General features: G+C 42.5%; 1 pseudogene across 1 annotated transcript; it reads right to left on the bottom strand.

The window, feature by feature from the left end:
• Positions 1 to 6,269: 6,269 nt before the first annotated feature.
• LOC309404352 (aldo-keto reductase family 1 member B1-like) lies at positions 6,270 to 15,854 on the bottom strand (annotated as a pseudogene). Its single transcript has 9 exons — positions 15,837 to 15,854; positions 12,560 to 12,727; positions 11,762 to 11,879; positions 11,056 to 11,130; positions 9,546 to 9,662; positions 8,884 to 8,990; positions 7,416 to 7,440; positions 7,140 to 7,222; positions 6,270 to 6,309 (listed from the first exon to the last, which is right to left on the bottom strand). The product of its transcript is annotated as an aldo-keto reductase family 1 member B1-like (transcript).
• Positions 15,855 to 16,960: the final 1,106 nt, after the last annotated feature.

Here is a 16,960-nt window from a genome sequence, read left to right as displayed (position 1 = left end):
GTTTTTGCTCAGAATAATTTGCGATAGGTTGAACAGACAAGATTGAGTTAACCTACAACACGAGGAGGAGGGTGGGGAGAAACGGTGTCTGACTCTAAGCAATATTCTCTTCTAATGCTGATTCTCCTAACATAAATTGATTATAATCACTTTAAATTCTGGGCTTAAAAGCAAATACAAAAAGTTTCAGCTTTGCAAGTGTTTATGTGTATATATAATGCAATAAATAAAAGCCCAAAGGCATCTAAAAGAAGCAGGATGGCTAATATTCTTAGATTAGTCTGAGCTGTGATAGAAAACTGTTTGGGGTAATGTTGACTTGCTTGGAAATAACATTTTTGTGGGAAGTGTTTTCTGTCAAGAAGTTACATTGATAGTCAGGGTTTCCAAAACAGTACATCAAGTTCTGTTAATTTCCTCTGTTTTCATTTCACTGTAACTTTATGAAAGTGTGTGCCTGAAATTTTCCATTCTGCGTAGGAATTTTACTGAAGATGACTTTCAGACAGACTGCTCCATAGCAGAAGGAAGACTAGCTAGCACTCAGGGTGGAGTGGTATTGTAACAGGCTCTCTCTGTATTTTGTGGGATGACTTAGTGGGAAAGAATTTGGAGAGAGTTGTTCTGGGATACAGTGCAGCACTTAACCAGCAGTGAGCTTGGATGCTTGGTGAAATATGAGAGTGGGAATAGAGGAAAAACAAAGAAGCACCTGAGGGAAGAGGCAACGATACAAAAGCTTGAACAGAAAGCAGGCTGTTGTCAGAAAGGATGAGGTGTGGGAAGGGAGCGGTAGAAAACCCTGTCACCCGTAATGATTTTTGGACTGCTTCTTCAAGGCCGGATATAATTAAATAAGGCTGAGTTAGTGGTCTAGATTGCAGCCAAGTCTTCATTTAGTCTAGGTTGATCTGGGGATTGTGACAGTAAGATAAATGGCTGTTGTATTCCCATACTTGTGCCACACTCTCTCTCTACAAGGGTAGAGATTCCTTTCATCTCCTAAAAGGTAAAGTGGAAAGATCAAAGAATTATATATCCGGAGCCTAGCATTCCTGCTAACTGAGCTCTTCCTGCTATAGCTGTTCACAGCATTTGTTTTTGTATTGTGATTTGACAGTTCTCTGGGTTTCTGATCAAAGAAACTTTTTAAGGACAAATATAATCTTGTAGCTTTTCCAATGAGAAGTGGTTGGTTTTGTTTTGTGTGTTTTATTTAAGAACTTGTAGTTCAGCTCCACCTTGTTGGCCTCTCTTACTAGACTTTCTCAGGACTTTGCTACAGCAGTTAAGCTAGTGGGATACTGTAGCACACCCTAGAAAGAGTCCAGCCTACAGGAAAAATTAAGAGCAGGAAAGTAAAAAAATCACATTCTCAGGAGCTGTAGAATTGGTACTTGCAGTCAAAATTTGTTTCACTTCCAGCTGCACTCTTACTTCCTCAAATGATACCAGATTAGCAGGCCTTTTTTAATGTTAACAGAAAACAGCTCTGACAGATTAATTTCCATAGTAGCAAAGAATGATGGTGAATAGATTTATTGGGGAAAACAGGTAGAGAAAATTGGCAGTTAGCTTGCTGGAGAAGGCAAGAGACCTTCTCTGAGAATTTTTTTCTGTAGTAGAGGAGGAAGCATGAAGCAGCTGGAATTGGCATCTTGCTGGTTGGAGGTAGGATGCAACAAATAGTCTTACAGGCACAGTATGTTTCAGGTTGCAGTTGATGTTCCTTTGGGAGAAAATGGCTTGACTTCTGATAATGAAACATGATGCCAGGCAGGCAGGCTTGTGTATTTACTTCTTATATGATCCTCTGTAAGTTGGTCTTTATTCTTCTCTGGAGAAGGGGAGGCAGGATCTTTCCCCTTGATGAGCTCACGAGACTGACACAAGTGCATACTGTAACACTTGCGCAGAGTTGTGAAATCTGGGGCACAGGAAACTGTTATTCAAAACAGGAAAAGAAAACCTTGTATTTGGATTTTTAATCGGTATTAACAATGTTGAAGATCTGACTAGAAATCTGGAGTCTATTGCTTAATTGGGGCACAGAACGCTTTACTCGGGACAAATTATTTTTTTCTTTTTAATCACTTAATACTCCCTTAGTTTGTCATCCCTCCCTCTGCCTTGTCCTTGGTCACTTAAAAAGTACAGAGGCCAGCCTTATTTTGTCAGGATCTTGTTCATTTAAGCTGAGAGGCAGCTCTTATAATTCTTTTATAGGTCATGTTGCTCCTGCATTTTATTTTGTTAAAGTGCATGGTACAGGACCATTAGTACAAACTTCTGTAAAACTACATCTCTTTTCCAAATTCTTAAGCCAAAAAAAAAAAATCAAGGTGAATATACAATCTAGCTTATCTGAACTAAAATAAGTCTGATTACAAGCCAGCTGATAGTTGCTCATAAGAACAGCTGAACCAGATCAGACTAAATGCTGTACCTTCTGCAGCACCCTGTCTCTAGTTGTGGCCCAAACAAGTTGTTGAAGATGAGCAAGTTGAGCATTGCAGTAGTGTGTTCTTTAAACATTCTGGCAGCAGTATAAGGTCTTTTGTGTTTAACAGCCATCAGTTAACTCTTTCTTGTTCAGTTATCTTCAGAGTCTGTTGCATTCCAAGGGAATTATTTTCTATAAACACACATCTTGTGAAGAATCGCTACCTCTTTGTTTTGGCCTTGTCTTCTGCTAGATTCATTTCATGCTCCTGGTTTTTACAGTGGAGGGGAAGGCAACTGGTCTATTTCCAGTCATGCTTTCCAAGCTGCTCCAGATTTGATAAACTTCTGGCCTAGCTCCCTACAGTCATGTCTGATCAAGGAAAATCTTAGCCTTCTTAACTGCTGCCTCTAGAAATTATTCTTATGCTGTTGATCATCCTAGTCAATCTCTTATAAATCTTTTTTAGGATACAGAGGAAGGCATGGACCAGAACTCCTTGTGCAGGACTGAATGCAAAAAGTTCATAGAATGTGTCACTATCTTACTGTTTCTTTTGTTTGTCATTCTGTTTGCTTTTGAATTATATTGACCTCAATATGAGAAAGCTTGGAATTATAATAGATGAAAAACCTGAGTAGCAATGATCACCAAAAAGTTTTGAATCTTAGCTATTGTTCATTACCTATGTTATCCTGGTTTTGCTCTAAAACATGGGCATAACACTTCATTTTTTTTTTTTTCACCCAGCCCCTTTGGAACTTAATGAAGTCTGACTATACCAGAATGGACAAACTGCACAATAAAAGCTCAAGTCATGGGACAACATGTGATACAAAGGCAAAATGCTAAGCTAAGGTGTTTTCCATTTACTGGGTTCAGCCCAGTGGCATAGATAATATCACTGCTGACTAGGAAAGGATGTATCTGTGGGTTTGGATTAAGACCACTGTTACATAGGTGATGAAAACTATTTTCAAAAAAATTTGAAAATTATTTGTATATAACAAACCTTTTTCTGTAGTTCCAAGAGAAAGTCAATTATGCTGCTGAGGAAGTAGGCACACAGGAAAAGAAACTGCTAGTCCTTCAAGAAACTTCCTCCACTCCCTAGAGCTGGTCATGGTGACTTGAGTCTGTTTATGCTGCGTCTGACACTGAGAGAATACCCATGTTCTTTTCTTGAAGCATGTTGTTTGTAGCATGGCATGCTCTCTCCTGGCTTTGAGAGGCCTTGGTTTTGTCAGGTCTATGACATGCTAGACCTGTGGCCTCTTGCATATTTGCTTCTTGTGCTAGACATCCATCCAGCCTGGGGATTAGTAACCAACAAATGTTCCATGGGCCACTGAAATTATGCAGATACAGACTGTCACTGCATCTGCAACTGTCACTTGAGGCTACCCTGATAGCACCATGCAGTTGAATTAGTCATAACTGCAGAAAATGGCCATCAATATACACTTCCTTATTAACACAGGGTTCAGATGAAATTAGAAAATTTCCACCACCTCTCAGTGAGAGGCAATACCTCTGCTGCAGGTCACCACACTGACAGAACAAATAAAACTATTTAGAAGACAGTTGCAGCTTGTCTATTCTTCTCTTGCTCTTCTTTAGTCACCTGAATTTACAATAGCAGTAAAACATGCCCAAGTCTTTACCCTAGCCTCTCATGGCAATTTTTGTTTTCTTGTAAAGCCACATCTGACCTTGGAGGAGGGTGGAAATCCAAAAATAAACCTACAAAAGATGTTAAAAGACTTTTTTAAATCCTCAAAACTTGAATACAGGGGAAATCATGCTTAGTAGTTTCTCATCTATAGATAGATATAATTAGAGCAGTGCCCTTGCAGCACATGTGTGGGGTGGATGATGTGGTAAAGCTATGGAAGCTTGCTGCTATAAGCTGCTTGAGAAGCATGCTTACTGCCATTGTAGGCTGCTGTGATTTGCTCTGAGGCAGCAGTGGTCTGCTAGAAAGGCAAAAACTGTCTTAAGTCATATGCCTCTGGCTCTGCTGCAGAATAGAAGGCACTTCATTTTGCAGTAACTGCCATCATCCGAGCTTTTCTCTTTTTACCTTTGCTAAAGTTGCTGCAGATGAAAAAAATCCATTGTGTCTAAACAAACCCACAATCTCTGGCTTCTACCTTGTTTTGAATTTTTTACTATTATATGGCTACTGTGATCATCTAGTCCAGCTTCCTGCCTACTGCAGTCTATAAACATCCTGTAAATAACTTCAAGTCTGATAGCTGTGATTAAATTGGAATGTTGTTAGAAAATTCCTGTGAAGTAGAGAATATTTCAAGATAGGCTGTACACCACAGCCTGCTGTAGATGGACGCAACCTGACCACAGTCTGAATGCCTGGAAGCACAGCACCTTCCATGTAGCTCATTTTCTAACTGCAGCTATGATAATATCCCATAACTGATCTTTTCAATTTAGCATGTTCAGGGAGAGAAAAAAAGAGCACCTACAACAGGCACCTTCCTCTCCATACCACTGTACTATAACTGTTTGGTATCAATTGCTGATAGGCTTTTCAGACCTCTTTCTTCAGAAGAGGTGCTGTAGGAAATAAAATTTCACGGAATTGCTTTGCCATTTGTAGGGCACCTGTTAGCTAAACATCTTACAAAAGTCTCAAGTAGCTGAAAGGTATGTCATCATTTCCTTTAGGGACTTAAAAACCCCAACTACAAAGAAAATCAGTTGGAAAAGGATATCCATGAAGTGTGTATCCTAGCTCTGAACCTTAATTACACAATCATCCTTCCTCTCTGCAGGCAGTGCTGATCCACATTGTTTTTCTACTGGGCTGGAAGAGCCTAAAGCAATTACAGGAGTTTTGAGTCATGTGTTAGAGTTCAAGAGCAAGAAGTCTTGATTGACAGACACCTCATTAAAACTCCAGCAGATGCATGGGCTGCAGTAGCACTGACTTCTTTTACCAGAGAAAACATCCAGTGACATCCTTTGAGTCAAAACACAAGGAGACAGTATCTAGGGAGCAGTACAAGAGAGTGAAAATCTACCGTTGGCTTCTATGAAGCTGCCCAGCTTTTCTGCTTGTTAAATAAGACAGTTGCCAAGCAAAATAATTCCTCAGTGTCTCCTTTATCAGAGTTTGGATTTGCTGGGAGAGATTCACAGCCTTAACTGCAGCCATTCTACTGATAAAGGCAGTATTTATATACTCTTGTAGATATGATAAACCAAACATACAAATCTCCTACCAGTTTATTAGTTTTTAGCAGTTCATAAATAGGAAACCTCATTAAGAAAACAGCTCCTGAAACATAATTCAGCAGTGTCCTCTAAAGAGCATTCAGTCTGTTATGCTGAAATTACTGAACTAAGGATCTCAAGCAGCATACTGTCTTCTCTCATAAAGATCTTCTGATATTACATGGCTTGTCTTGTATTAACAACTAAAAGATAGTTAGCATATATTTTTACTTTTTGTCTAAAAATACAGCCACTAGGAGAATCTGAATTTCTTTAAAAATGTGTTAGGATTTATGACAAAGGCTGCTTTTCACAAGTCCTAAAAATTCAGGTTTATTGAACTACTTTAACTATCATTACTTTTTGCAACGCAAAGATACAGATAAAGGACTGACATAACTGGTTGGTTATAAAGGAAGCGAACTCATGCGTGCTCAAAGCTTACTCTTCAGAATGCTACCTTTGTCCCATCTTGTAATACTTATTCTACTTATGCTGTGGTTTAATACACATGAAGTATTACAAATCACTGGAAACAATGAAATACAGTTCTGATCCCTGGAGAATCTGAAGATGGTGCCTACCTATGTTAGTGTTCCAAAACAGGATAGTCCTTGTGATTTTTGCATCTAGAAAAAGAGAGTATGATTAAAACAAGTTAAGGAGGTAGTCTTAAGGCTAAGTAAGAAGCAGCAGCTTTTTTCCCCTGACAGAAGCTCTGCAGAACTAAAACTGTAAAGTACAATAAAAACACTAACATGAGTCAGCTTAGTTTACACAGGGCAGTGGAAGTTCATGCTCTGTACCCTTTGCATATATCAATGACCTCGTTCTCAAAAGGTAGTTACCTTTTGCTTAGTTGAAATTGCCAAACTTCCCTGGGGTATTAAACTACTCTCCTATGAACTTGTAAGTCTGCAGTATGCTATTTCATAAGTGGGTAACCTGGGAAAAGAGAATAAATTGCAGAGCTTGGTAAGTCTGTATCTAACCATTCTATTATCTAGATGCTGCCTTAATAGCATTGGCATAAATACACAGGCACAGCTTTTCACTTCAAAAAAACTTATCTTATTCTTAAAATTGAGTTTGTTTATATAAGAGACAGACTGACTGTCTCATATAAGGTAGCCAAAGAAAACAAACAAACAAAAAAAAGCCGCCTATTTATTTTGGAGTTTCCAGCCAATTTTGTTTCAGACAACAGTTTGGTATGCATCCATTAAGGGATATCTTAACACACAACATACATACCTGCAAAATTCCCAGTGCTACCAACCTGTACGAGATGGGCAATGCTCTAATAAATCCTAGTGCTGGATTCCAGCAGGTACGGAGCTGACCAGGTGTTGGCTAAGGTTCCCTCTCTTTTTTTAGGTGGGGCTATCAAATGCTGTCTGTTAAGAGGATATCCAATGATAACCCAATCTTGCTAAATCATGGAGGAGGAGGTACTCATTTGCTTAATGCACAGATGCAGTACCTCTTCTTGAATGCAAGGAAGGTTTCTGTCTCCTCTTTAGCCAATTCAAAGTCAAACACCTAAATGAAGGTCCCAAACAGCTGGGTTACTGTCACAAATGAGTGGTTTAGGCAGCTTAAAGAATCACCGCTGGAAATATTTAAAAAATACAATTATTTTAATATGTAATATTAGTATTTGTAAAAAGCATGACTTAACAGAATTCAATGGCAAGGTCCACCCTATTCCTTATTCAACATGGAAAAAGCATACAAACAGAAAACTGATTAGAATTGGGCTAGAATGATTTACACATGAATCAGGGGAAATTATTTTTATGGAGTCAGGGAAATCGAACTGGCTTGGTATGACTTATATGTGGACTAGGGAAAGAAAGTGAGGGAGACCTTCCCGTTGAGTCATGAGGAAGAGTGGACCTCCTTGCTTTCTAAACTCCTATTCAGAAGAGACTAGGGGCCACTGAATCCAGTCCTAGTCCCAGACTTGGTGAACATTTTATGACTAAAGCGATTAAGCGCAGGGATCTTGGTGTGGTGATTCAACATATGAGTTTGTGTTTTGTATGACTTACTTTAGAATGGCAACAATCTAAATATAAATCTAATATAAAATGACAGCAATTTAAAATTTACTATTAAGGCACATCACAATGTTAGATTATATAATTTGCCAATAAAGCTTAACAACTTAAGAACTCAATAAAGTTCTCTAATTACATACACACAGATGTAGATATAGAGATATATATGTAAGAGGACATCTATGAAGAAATATATATATACACACATATATACACACACAAAGGTACCTGCTAAAATGTTCCCCTAGAGTTCCGTGAAGTACTGACGTTAAATGCCTTTGCATTTCTTAACAGGTGAAGGGCTGATCCTCAAGGCAGAGGTTTCAGCCCAGGTCCGTGCCGGTCTCCGGCGACGGTTCTCTGAACTTAGGACCTGTGAAAATAAAAAGCAGGCTTCAGCACTTGGATGGCCCACTATCTTCTCCCTCAAGCACTGTAGTATAAGAATGTTACTTAAATTACAAGAAAGCATCGTCTCACGCACTCAGCAGGACTGCAAAGTTGCATTTTTCATAAGCATGTGCTGCTTTGTTTTGGGTTGTTTGTTTGGGTTTTTCAGTTCAGAAGTTTGGTCTCTTCTCCCAAGTAACTAGTGATAGAACGAGAGGAAATGGCCTCAAGTTGCACCAGGGGAGGTTTAGACTATTTATTAGGAAAAATTTCTGACATTGGCACAGGCTGCCCAGGGAGGTGGTGGAGTCACTATCACTGGAAGTGTTCAAAAAATGTGTAGATGTGGCACTTCAGGACATGGTTTAGTGGGCATGGTGGTGTTGGGTTGATGGTTGGACTTGATGATCTTAAAGGTCTTTTCCAACCTTAATGATTCTGTGATTCTCTTACATGTTTAATAAGCTCACCCAAGTTCAATTAGGAATTATCTTCACTATTTATTTCACCAACCAATTGATCCTTTTTCTCCTAAATATGAAATTCCCATAATGGCACAGGTATTAGTGGACTGAATATCACAGTAAGTGTGAGAGAGTTTTCTATGTATTTATAATTTTTAACAAATTTGTAAATATTTTTCTAATTACATCAGTTTTACTCTGTGAGTGTTTATCTGCATCCCAAGACTGGTTTATTGTATTGGCTCCGATCTGTGTCTAAGAAAGAAGTCTCACAAAGCATTCTTACCATGGCAAGTTGGGCTCTCCAAGGGGACAATATGCAGTGACAGAGATCCCTGGAGATTAGCAAAACTTAATCAGCGCTTCCTGAGGAAGATAGGGGTGGCTCTCAATCTTCAAACAAAAATACTAGGTTTCTTTGGAAGCAAAAGATACTTCAAGGTTTAGCATCAGTATGGTGACCTTACCAGGCCCCACATCGGCTTTGTAAAGGTTGCTCTTTTTACAGCTTTGGGGTTTTTAAGAGAGTCAGCCACTATTTCAGATTGTTTCCTCTTCTTCCCAACCCTGCCTCCAACAAGGCCCAATCTTCACACATTGGTTTCTCTTTCCAGCTGCCTGCCTCATTTTTCATGATTTCTCACAGTCCCCATATGAAGGGGCTCCAAGGTCCAGTTGTCTACATCCAGCTGAAACACCCGTCTCACATCATCCAGTCCCACCTATCCACCCCAGCAGTGTAGCCTGGCTCTGGTCCTATCTAGTCACACAGCCTCTTTTTCCTTGGCTCCTGGGACAGGCACTGGGTCTGTAGGAAAGGAGAAACGTAAGCTCTGCCACCTTCTCCGTTGGAGAGCTCAGCGCTCAGCCTGGATGAGCTCAGTTCCATCAAATGCAACACCCCAGACAGGTGTGATGTCAGTACTGATGAGTTTGAGAACAATTTACCTGATTATTTGCAGGTTTGTGTTTTAAGTCTGGTTTGCTCAGGAACCAATCTATCTGTTTGCAGTTGGAGACTCCAATGGCCTTCACCATTCCCGCATCCACCAGCTCTTCCACAGCCTAGAAACACTACAGAATCAGACATGCTGTTGAATTAAGATCTTTTTTCATATGGAAAAAATGCTTGTGCAAAGACTTTGGTGGTAAAAATCATCATGGCTGGAATCCTTTTCTGATGTACAGCACATTGAATGGTGGGACCCTGGTCAAAGACTCAGGCTCTCACATCACGTATCATCATAAAATAAATAACAGCATTATTCAAGATTAACAATTATTGCGCTATGATTATTTCAGTAGAAAAGAACTATTTTGAAATATTGTCCCCAAGCAGACCTTCTGCTCTAGAAGAAAAGAGGTTTTTTTAGGATAATTCCTCAGCTAACAAAATAATTATAATAAAAAGCTTGTCATTTGGAACAGCTCGACAAGGAGCTGTTCTGAGAAGGTTGGGGCAGGATACCTGATCAACAACATGGATTAATTTCCCAAGGGAGATGTACCATTTAGCAGTGGCAGTGTAGTATAAGCAGTGCTGTGTTCCCCCCCACCACCACTTATTTTCTTTCACACTAGCAAGCAATCAAACAGCTAGACAGCCCTAATTAGATTGTCACCTCCAGCATAGAAGAAATAGGAGAAAATAATCTACTACCAGCAGTTACAGCAGAAGATACACCTCTTCAAATATAAATTATTTCTGCTTTGGAAGTTGCTATCATAAGCATCAGCCTGAAATGTCCACTTTCTTCCTTCAAATGAGCAACAAAAATGTGCCTTATTCTTCATCTGACAGAAGGGAAAAAGCATCAGCAAATTCTTCTGACTCTGGTGAGTCTCTTGTCCTCTTTCAACCTGGCTACGCTCAGCACCTGTGGGGTGGAGGAGAAAGGAAGCCCAAACCATCAGCCAAGAAGATACAGTTGAACTTGGGCCCAAGGCTTGACGCCCAGACAGCCTGTGCTCGTGGCTGTTTGCGTTGCACACACAGCTTTAGCGAAGGACTTTGGGTGAGTTCCGGTACTTTCCAGAGGGGGAAATTGGGATGCTCTTGGTACATCGGCACAGGCATGTTGGCTTTGCTGTGGTCTGGACAGCTCAAGTGCAACTAGGGATGAGCATGGCTACAGCTAAAGCCACTGATAAATGCCTGGAGTGTGGCATGGGGACTGAAGCGATGGCGTACATCAGCCCAAGCCACTGCAGGGTACACACACAGTCAAAGGTTTCCTCTTGCTGTACCCACCCAGCCACTTTCGTAGGCAGTAGGCATGAAAATACCTCAATTTTGGCAAAGTAACACAAAAAGGAGCCCATGGGCGCAGAGAAATCAGCAATCTGGGATACTTCACATTGGAAATTCTCTCAAAACAATTCCCAAAGTGGAAGGCTTAAAGTTTTCAGGCTGTTATTTTCAGCTAGCAAGAATTTTTCAGCCTGTCAATGAACATACCTCCCATGTATCCAGAAAAATCTGTGTTGCTGGGAGTGATCATGCCATTTCCATCTGCAGGAAGTAGCTCCTCTCCTGCATCGCAAAAGAACAGCAGGTTTAAGGCAGGCTGAATCATAAGTAGTTAAAGAAATCACTTAGAAATTCTGTAAGTGAGTGGAGCTGGAGACACGCTGGATACTTTGGCTTATGTTTGTGTTAGGGAGAGAGGTGGCCAAAACCAGTAACCTGCAGCAACAGAGAAATGTCAAAAAAAATCTGCCTCTTGAGAACCTGCCCTGCAGGCAGAGGAAGGGCAGAGACCTTTAAGTGCCTCGGTCAGGTTGAGGGAAGGTCAGGGATGTGACAGGACAGGGAAATGAGGATTGATTTAACCTGGGGGTAGAGAGAGAAGAGAAAAATAGGAACTAAGTAATTCACAACTGTTTGATCCTGGATAAGCCAGTGACAGCCAAATCCCAGGCTTTAAGAGGAACGTGATCTGGATGGTATTTTGATCCATGACATGGAAATGCTGAACAGAGTAAAATAAGGTGATTTTTGTACTACAAGACCTAATTTAAGCAGCCATGACTTCCCCTTTCCTCCTGAGCACTCCCTACAGAGGTTTGTCATTATGTCCTAATGAGGTTTAACAACACTCCTCATTAGAGAAGACTAAGGGCATGTGCAGCCCCAAAGGAAAAAGCAGTGGCAGAGCTCTGACAGAGGAATCCTATGGGCCAGTGCATCAGGTAAAGATCCAAATAATCCAGTTGGAGGGCAGCAAGTGTTTTCTGGTGTGCCTCCTTCACCATGGGTCTCTCATGGAGCGTGGACCACAGCTGCAGGGGTAACGCAGAGCCTGGGAGCTGCTCTCCTAGCCTCATGGCCGCGGAGCACCCCTGGCAGGGAAGCACAGGGCGCAGAGAGGCAGCTCACCGTATGGCACGTCTTCTTGTCTTGAGGAAGCACCACTTTTGTGCACCTTATTTTGTTGGCGGTGCTGTCAGTTAAGTGAGATGAGAATGAGATGTGCTAAACTTCCAACCATTCATACAACAATTAAACAAAATGAAGAAAAAAAGCAAAACTGGTGAAAATCAACCCGCCAGCTTCCAGCAGATAGAAGTTACTTTATTTTTCCTACCATTGTTGTTGGGGGAAAAAACAGAACAAAGCATAACATATGGGAGTTAACAGGCTGAGGCCGGCAGCGCAGCGGGAGTGACCACGAATACAATAGCCATGCTTCCTATCTCGGAGGCAGCGGAGAGCACGGCTTCAGTTCCTGTCTCCATGGCTGACAATGGATATGGACTACAAAAAAATCCCTCTCAAATCAAGCCATTTTTTTTTGTTTCAAGAGTTGACCTCTTCCTTCCCTCCATCCACAGAACGCTTTGCCCTGACAGAAAGGAGGTAATTCCCAAACCAGCTTTATCCCCTGGCACTTTGCAGGTTGGGACTTTGTCTCTCCTCCCGAGAGCTGGCCTCGTGTAACACAAGTTATCCAAGGACATACCTTACTGACAATAAAGAGGTCTTCTTGCCTCACAACACCCCCCTCAATTTTTTCTCGTAGCGCATCCCCAATCTCAATCTCGTTCTGGTACAGGAAGGCACCATCAAGGTGGTGGTACCCAACGTCGATAGCAAACTTTGCTGCATCTCTCGCTGTTCCTTGGAGAGACTGAAACAAGAAGAAAAGTGAGTAATTCGGTAAATAGCAGAAAAAGAAGTTTGTTGTTCTCCAAATCTGGAAACTTTAAGCCCCCAAATAATGCGGTGTCCCAGTCTGGATCTTGCTTTCGTTAGTTTTCTGAAATAAAATGAGCCCTTTGGAACTGGCCATGGAAGTCACTGATGAGTTGCCTGAGCTGATCTGCCCCTTTCTAAGGATTGAACATTCCCATTCAGACACCAGGCTATGTCAAAATAAGTTCTAATTTGCCCAGATATTAAAAGCAATTTTAGTATGAGATACTGGCAGCATGAGGAAATGAATCACCCCTGGAAAGCCTGCTGGCCCTGCACGCAAACCAGCCGGCTCCTGTTGACACGGGACAAGGGAGGTGAGAGGACAGCAGAAACACCACAGACAGTGCCACCTCCTGGGTAAAATACACAGCCTGGTGTTTAACAGCAAAATAAATCCCTTCAGATTCTTGGCTTGGAAACACTGAAGAGTTGTTTGATGACTGGATACTGATTCTGGAAAATGGCACTTCAAACAGAAACATGATTCAAAACTGCGACCACCTCCGAAATTCAACTTCATTACATCCCCACCCATCATATTCTTTTTAATGACTTCTGTACTCCAAGTATTTCCCATCGAAGGGTGCGTAGTTGCTTCACCTAAATTTAAAACAACCACAGAGAAACCGCAGCGGGTTTTTTTCCACCAGGCTACACGTAACCGAGTAGCCAATTTAAAGTTTTACAGGTTTTCCTTTCTGCGGCCCCTTTCCCCATCCCGTCCCTCCCAAGGTGTAAACGCTTGCCGCTCCGAGGGCAGCGTGGGAAAGGAGGCTGGCGGCGGCACCGGCCGAGCGCCGGGCGTTATCTCTGGGTGCTGCCGCAACGTGGGAAAGCTGCCGCGCGGGAGCCGACGCTCCCTGGGGAAAAAACCCCACCGCAAGGAGCGATCGGCATCGCCCTCGAGTGGAGGAGGAGTCACAAAGGTGACGATTTTCTTTACCCAAAACCCCGTAACGCGAGAGGTTTTTCAGAGAAAATAATCCATTGCTTCCTTGTACACGCTGCTCACCGAGCAGGACTTCAAGGCTGAGTGACTGGGTGACGGAGAGGCCCCGTCGCCGCACCGGAACACAGGGAGTCGCGTCGCCAGCCACTGTGGGAACCTTGCGATCTAATAGCTGTCATTAAGTAATCGCAGGGGGTTTGGGCCATCTTTTCCGTGCGTTAACACAAGAGGTTTGTGTGGTGGCAGGGATCACGTGTCCAAAATTTTCCATCTTTTTAGTCCTGACCAGTTGCTGTCGGTGCCCTAACAGGTTCCTTCAGAGAGCTCATCCGTCACAGCCTCACTGCCCTAAGAGGCCCCACACGAGCACGCTGTTTTTTTAAGGTCTACATAGTTATTTTAGGCTTCTCAGTGCCTTCTGTCATCAGACCAATCAAGATTGAAAGGGTTAAACAAACTCAGCCCCATATGTGCATGTTATGTGATGATTAGCAGCAGCTGACTAAAGAATACAGCAAGAAGAAATTAAGATACTTTTATGCTGACTGCACAGCGTGGCATAGACTTGGCAGCTTGCAATTCAACATACTTAGTTTCCAGTCTCAAATCCAGGGGACAATCCACAATTTTTTTTCTTTCTTAAAATTTTCAGTTAACTTTCAGTCTCCTTTTACATTTATAATTCAGGATATCTTTAAATCATCCCTCTTAACAAAAGTCCATTACATAACATCTGCAGGCAAAGACCTACCCAAACTATTTTCCTGCAAAGTGCTGTATACTCATCTGCTGCCATACAAATAAGTTATCCCCAGTCTCTACGAGTTAATGTAAATTCCCATTTCCAGATCCACTCACTGCCGCTGAAGTTCCTATATCTACATGCACTCACCAACGATGACACCTACACAACATGCTGGGATATTAATACCCAGTGCCAAAAGCAAAACTAAAAACAGACTAGGCAGAAATTTTTACTTTTGTAGAATATAAAGAAATATAAAGAAAAAGCTCGTTGTCATCACTACCTACTCAACTTAATAAAACTTCCTGAAGGACAGGTGTAAATACCTGCAATACCTGAAATACTTCAAAAGGCAAGAAATGCTGCACAGAGGATTTGCTGCATTTTCCTGACCTGAAGAGGAGATTGCTGAAAAAGTCTACCATTTCTCGTCTCGGCTCTCTGCTCCTGAACACATCACCAGAGGAAGCCACAAAGCTGTTTGTCTCAGGAGGAAGCACAGATCTGCCCACAGGAGGGATCACTATTAAAAAAATTCCCAGTAGCGCTTCATCCCCGCAGCACTGGGCACCCATATTATATACATCCCCTCCCCTACCCCCATTGCAGCCTATGGCTCACACTCGTGAGCTGCGGGGACACAGGGACAACGTGGTCCTTGCAAGGACGGGTTCACCTGACTTGAGAGAGGAGTTAAGAAATAAATAAAGCTTTTTTTTTTTTCCCCCAAGATCCACTGTGTTGGTTCTTTTGTGACTCTTCAAAATCAAAACTACCTAATCTGCAAGACTGATGAAAATTAACAACCCACTGTGGCACTTTTGTGTTTCCTGGAGTGGCCGCTGTGTCATTTTCTATACTTACCCACTTCTCAGGACATCTTCGGGTGTCTTGTCCGTTGATGCTGTGTTAGTGTTGCTTTATGGCCTCTTCTGTTTGCATGCAGTCCTACATTAGATTGTTTTACAGTTCACAACTAAAAAACTACTTCTGCATAAACCGAAAAAAACAGTTTTACAAGGCTCTGTAGGAATAGCAGCCTATTCTGGAAAATCCCAAACCTCTTGTTTTTATGCAGAGTGGGTTTGAGCCCAGCTGTGTCCTGCCAGAAGGAGCTGGCATGCTACCTGTTTTCAGAACCCTGACCCAAATTTTGCAAGAACTCATTTTAAAGGTATGAGTACTAAGCATTTATTGTTTATCCAGCCATTAGGGAACTTTTCCTTCCCTGTCATTTCTTTGCCTGTTACAAGCAAAACCAGCTCCAGGGTAACAGCGCATTTCAAGACGCAGCGTCTCGAATGCCCAGCGACCCGCGGCAGGTCGCTTCGTTCAGGCACTTTTTACCGCGTGCAGACCTCGCATGCCGAATATGCTCAACCTGAAAGCGTAAAGCTGGTGTTTTGAAGTTGACACAGATAAAAGCTGACAAAGCCTGACAGGCCATGAGGCTGAGCATGAGCACGCTCAGCACTCCCAGGGCAGACACACAAAGACGCCCCGCGGGCCAGCAAGCATCACTCAGGTGGACATCAGTCCACCCTGCTGCTCCCTACAACAAGTCCCCAGTGGTACCAAACCCTTGTCCTCCAGCACCAGATTTCCTTTAGGATTTTGTATCTTTTCAGGTTGGGTAGTTTTCCTCTTGCGTCCTCAAGTCGTTGCTCTTGCCCGTCTCAACGAGCAGCAGCCGCCTCTGCCTGCAGCCTCACCTTTCCCGCACGGCTGTAACGCCACGGACCTTCTTGCTGCTCCATCCTACAGCCTGGCCTTTCCCCAGCAGTCAGAGCCGGAGCCGGCCTTGGCCAGGGACACCCCAATCCTGCATCCAAGGATCTTGTCTCCTTAGGACAAGCCAAAGGAGAACCCTTTTAATTTTATGTCTGAGGTCAAAAAAGACCAGTCCTCTTCCACCTGAATTCTGCAATGAACGCAAGGTGTAACCACCAGTTGTACTGCTCAGTGCTGCTATGTGGAGATTTGATGCACTTACGTGTTTTTCTCCTTATCTGTGAGAAAAATGGGTTATGTAGAGGAAAGATATACAATGACCATGACACTCTCAATCATCCACCTGATGTCCTGGTCACAGAGACTGCCGAAGTACCTGTATGGCTGATCTGCAACCAAGGATGGGAAGAAATTCACTTCAGCTCATTGCAGAAATTGATGTAGATTAACAACAGGATGGCTTTCCAGGACAGCTGTCATGTCCCCTGTCCTTCAGTGACAAGTAGCTGCCTCCCTGATGAGAGGGACTCTCCCAGTTCCTCAACCTCCACTCTGCCCATCACCAAGGCAAACACAGGGCGGGTTGTCCCCCTTGGCGCTCCCGCTATCCCTCAAAGCACGTCTTCATACTGAATCAAACTGCTGAAACTTCAGTCATTAGTCTGTTTTAGCAAAACAAGCATTAGGTCAGAGCACCCTTTCTTAAGCCTGTGTGAAGGTCTTCGTTCACTTTGCCTTTA

The sequence above is a fragment of the Phaethon aethereus genome, assembly GCF_964289735.1.
Source record: "Phaethon aethereus genome assembly, chromosome: 1".
Lineage (NCBI taxonomy): Eukaryota > Metazoa > Chordata > Aves > Phaethontiformes > Phaethontidae > Phaethon > Phaethon aethereus.
The sequence above is the reverse complement of the archived record's forward strand: the minus strand, read 5'-3'. Positions and strand labels throughout refer to the sequence as shown.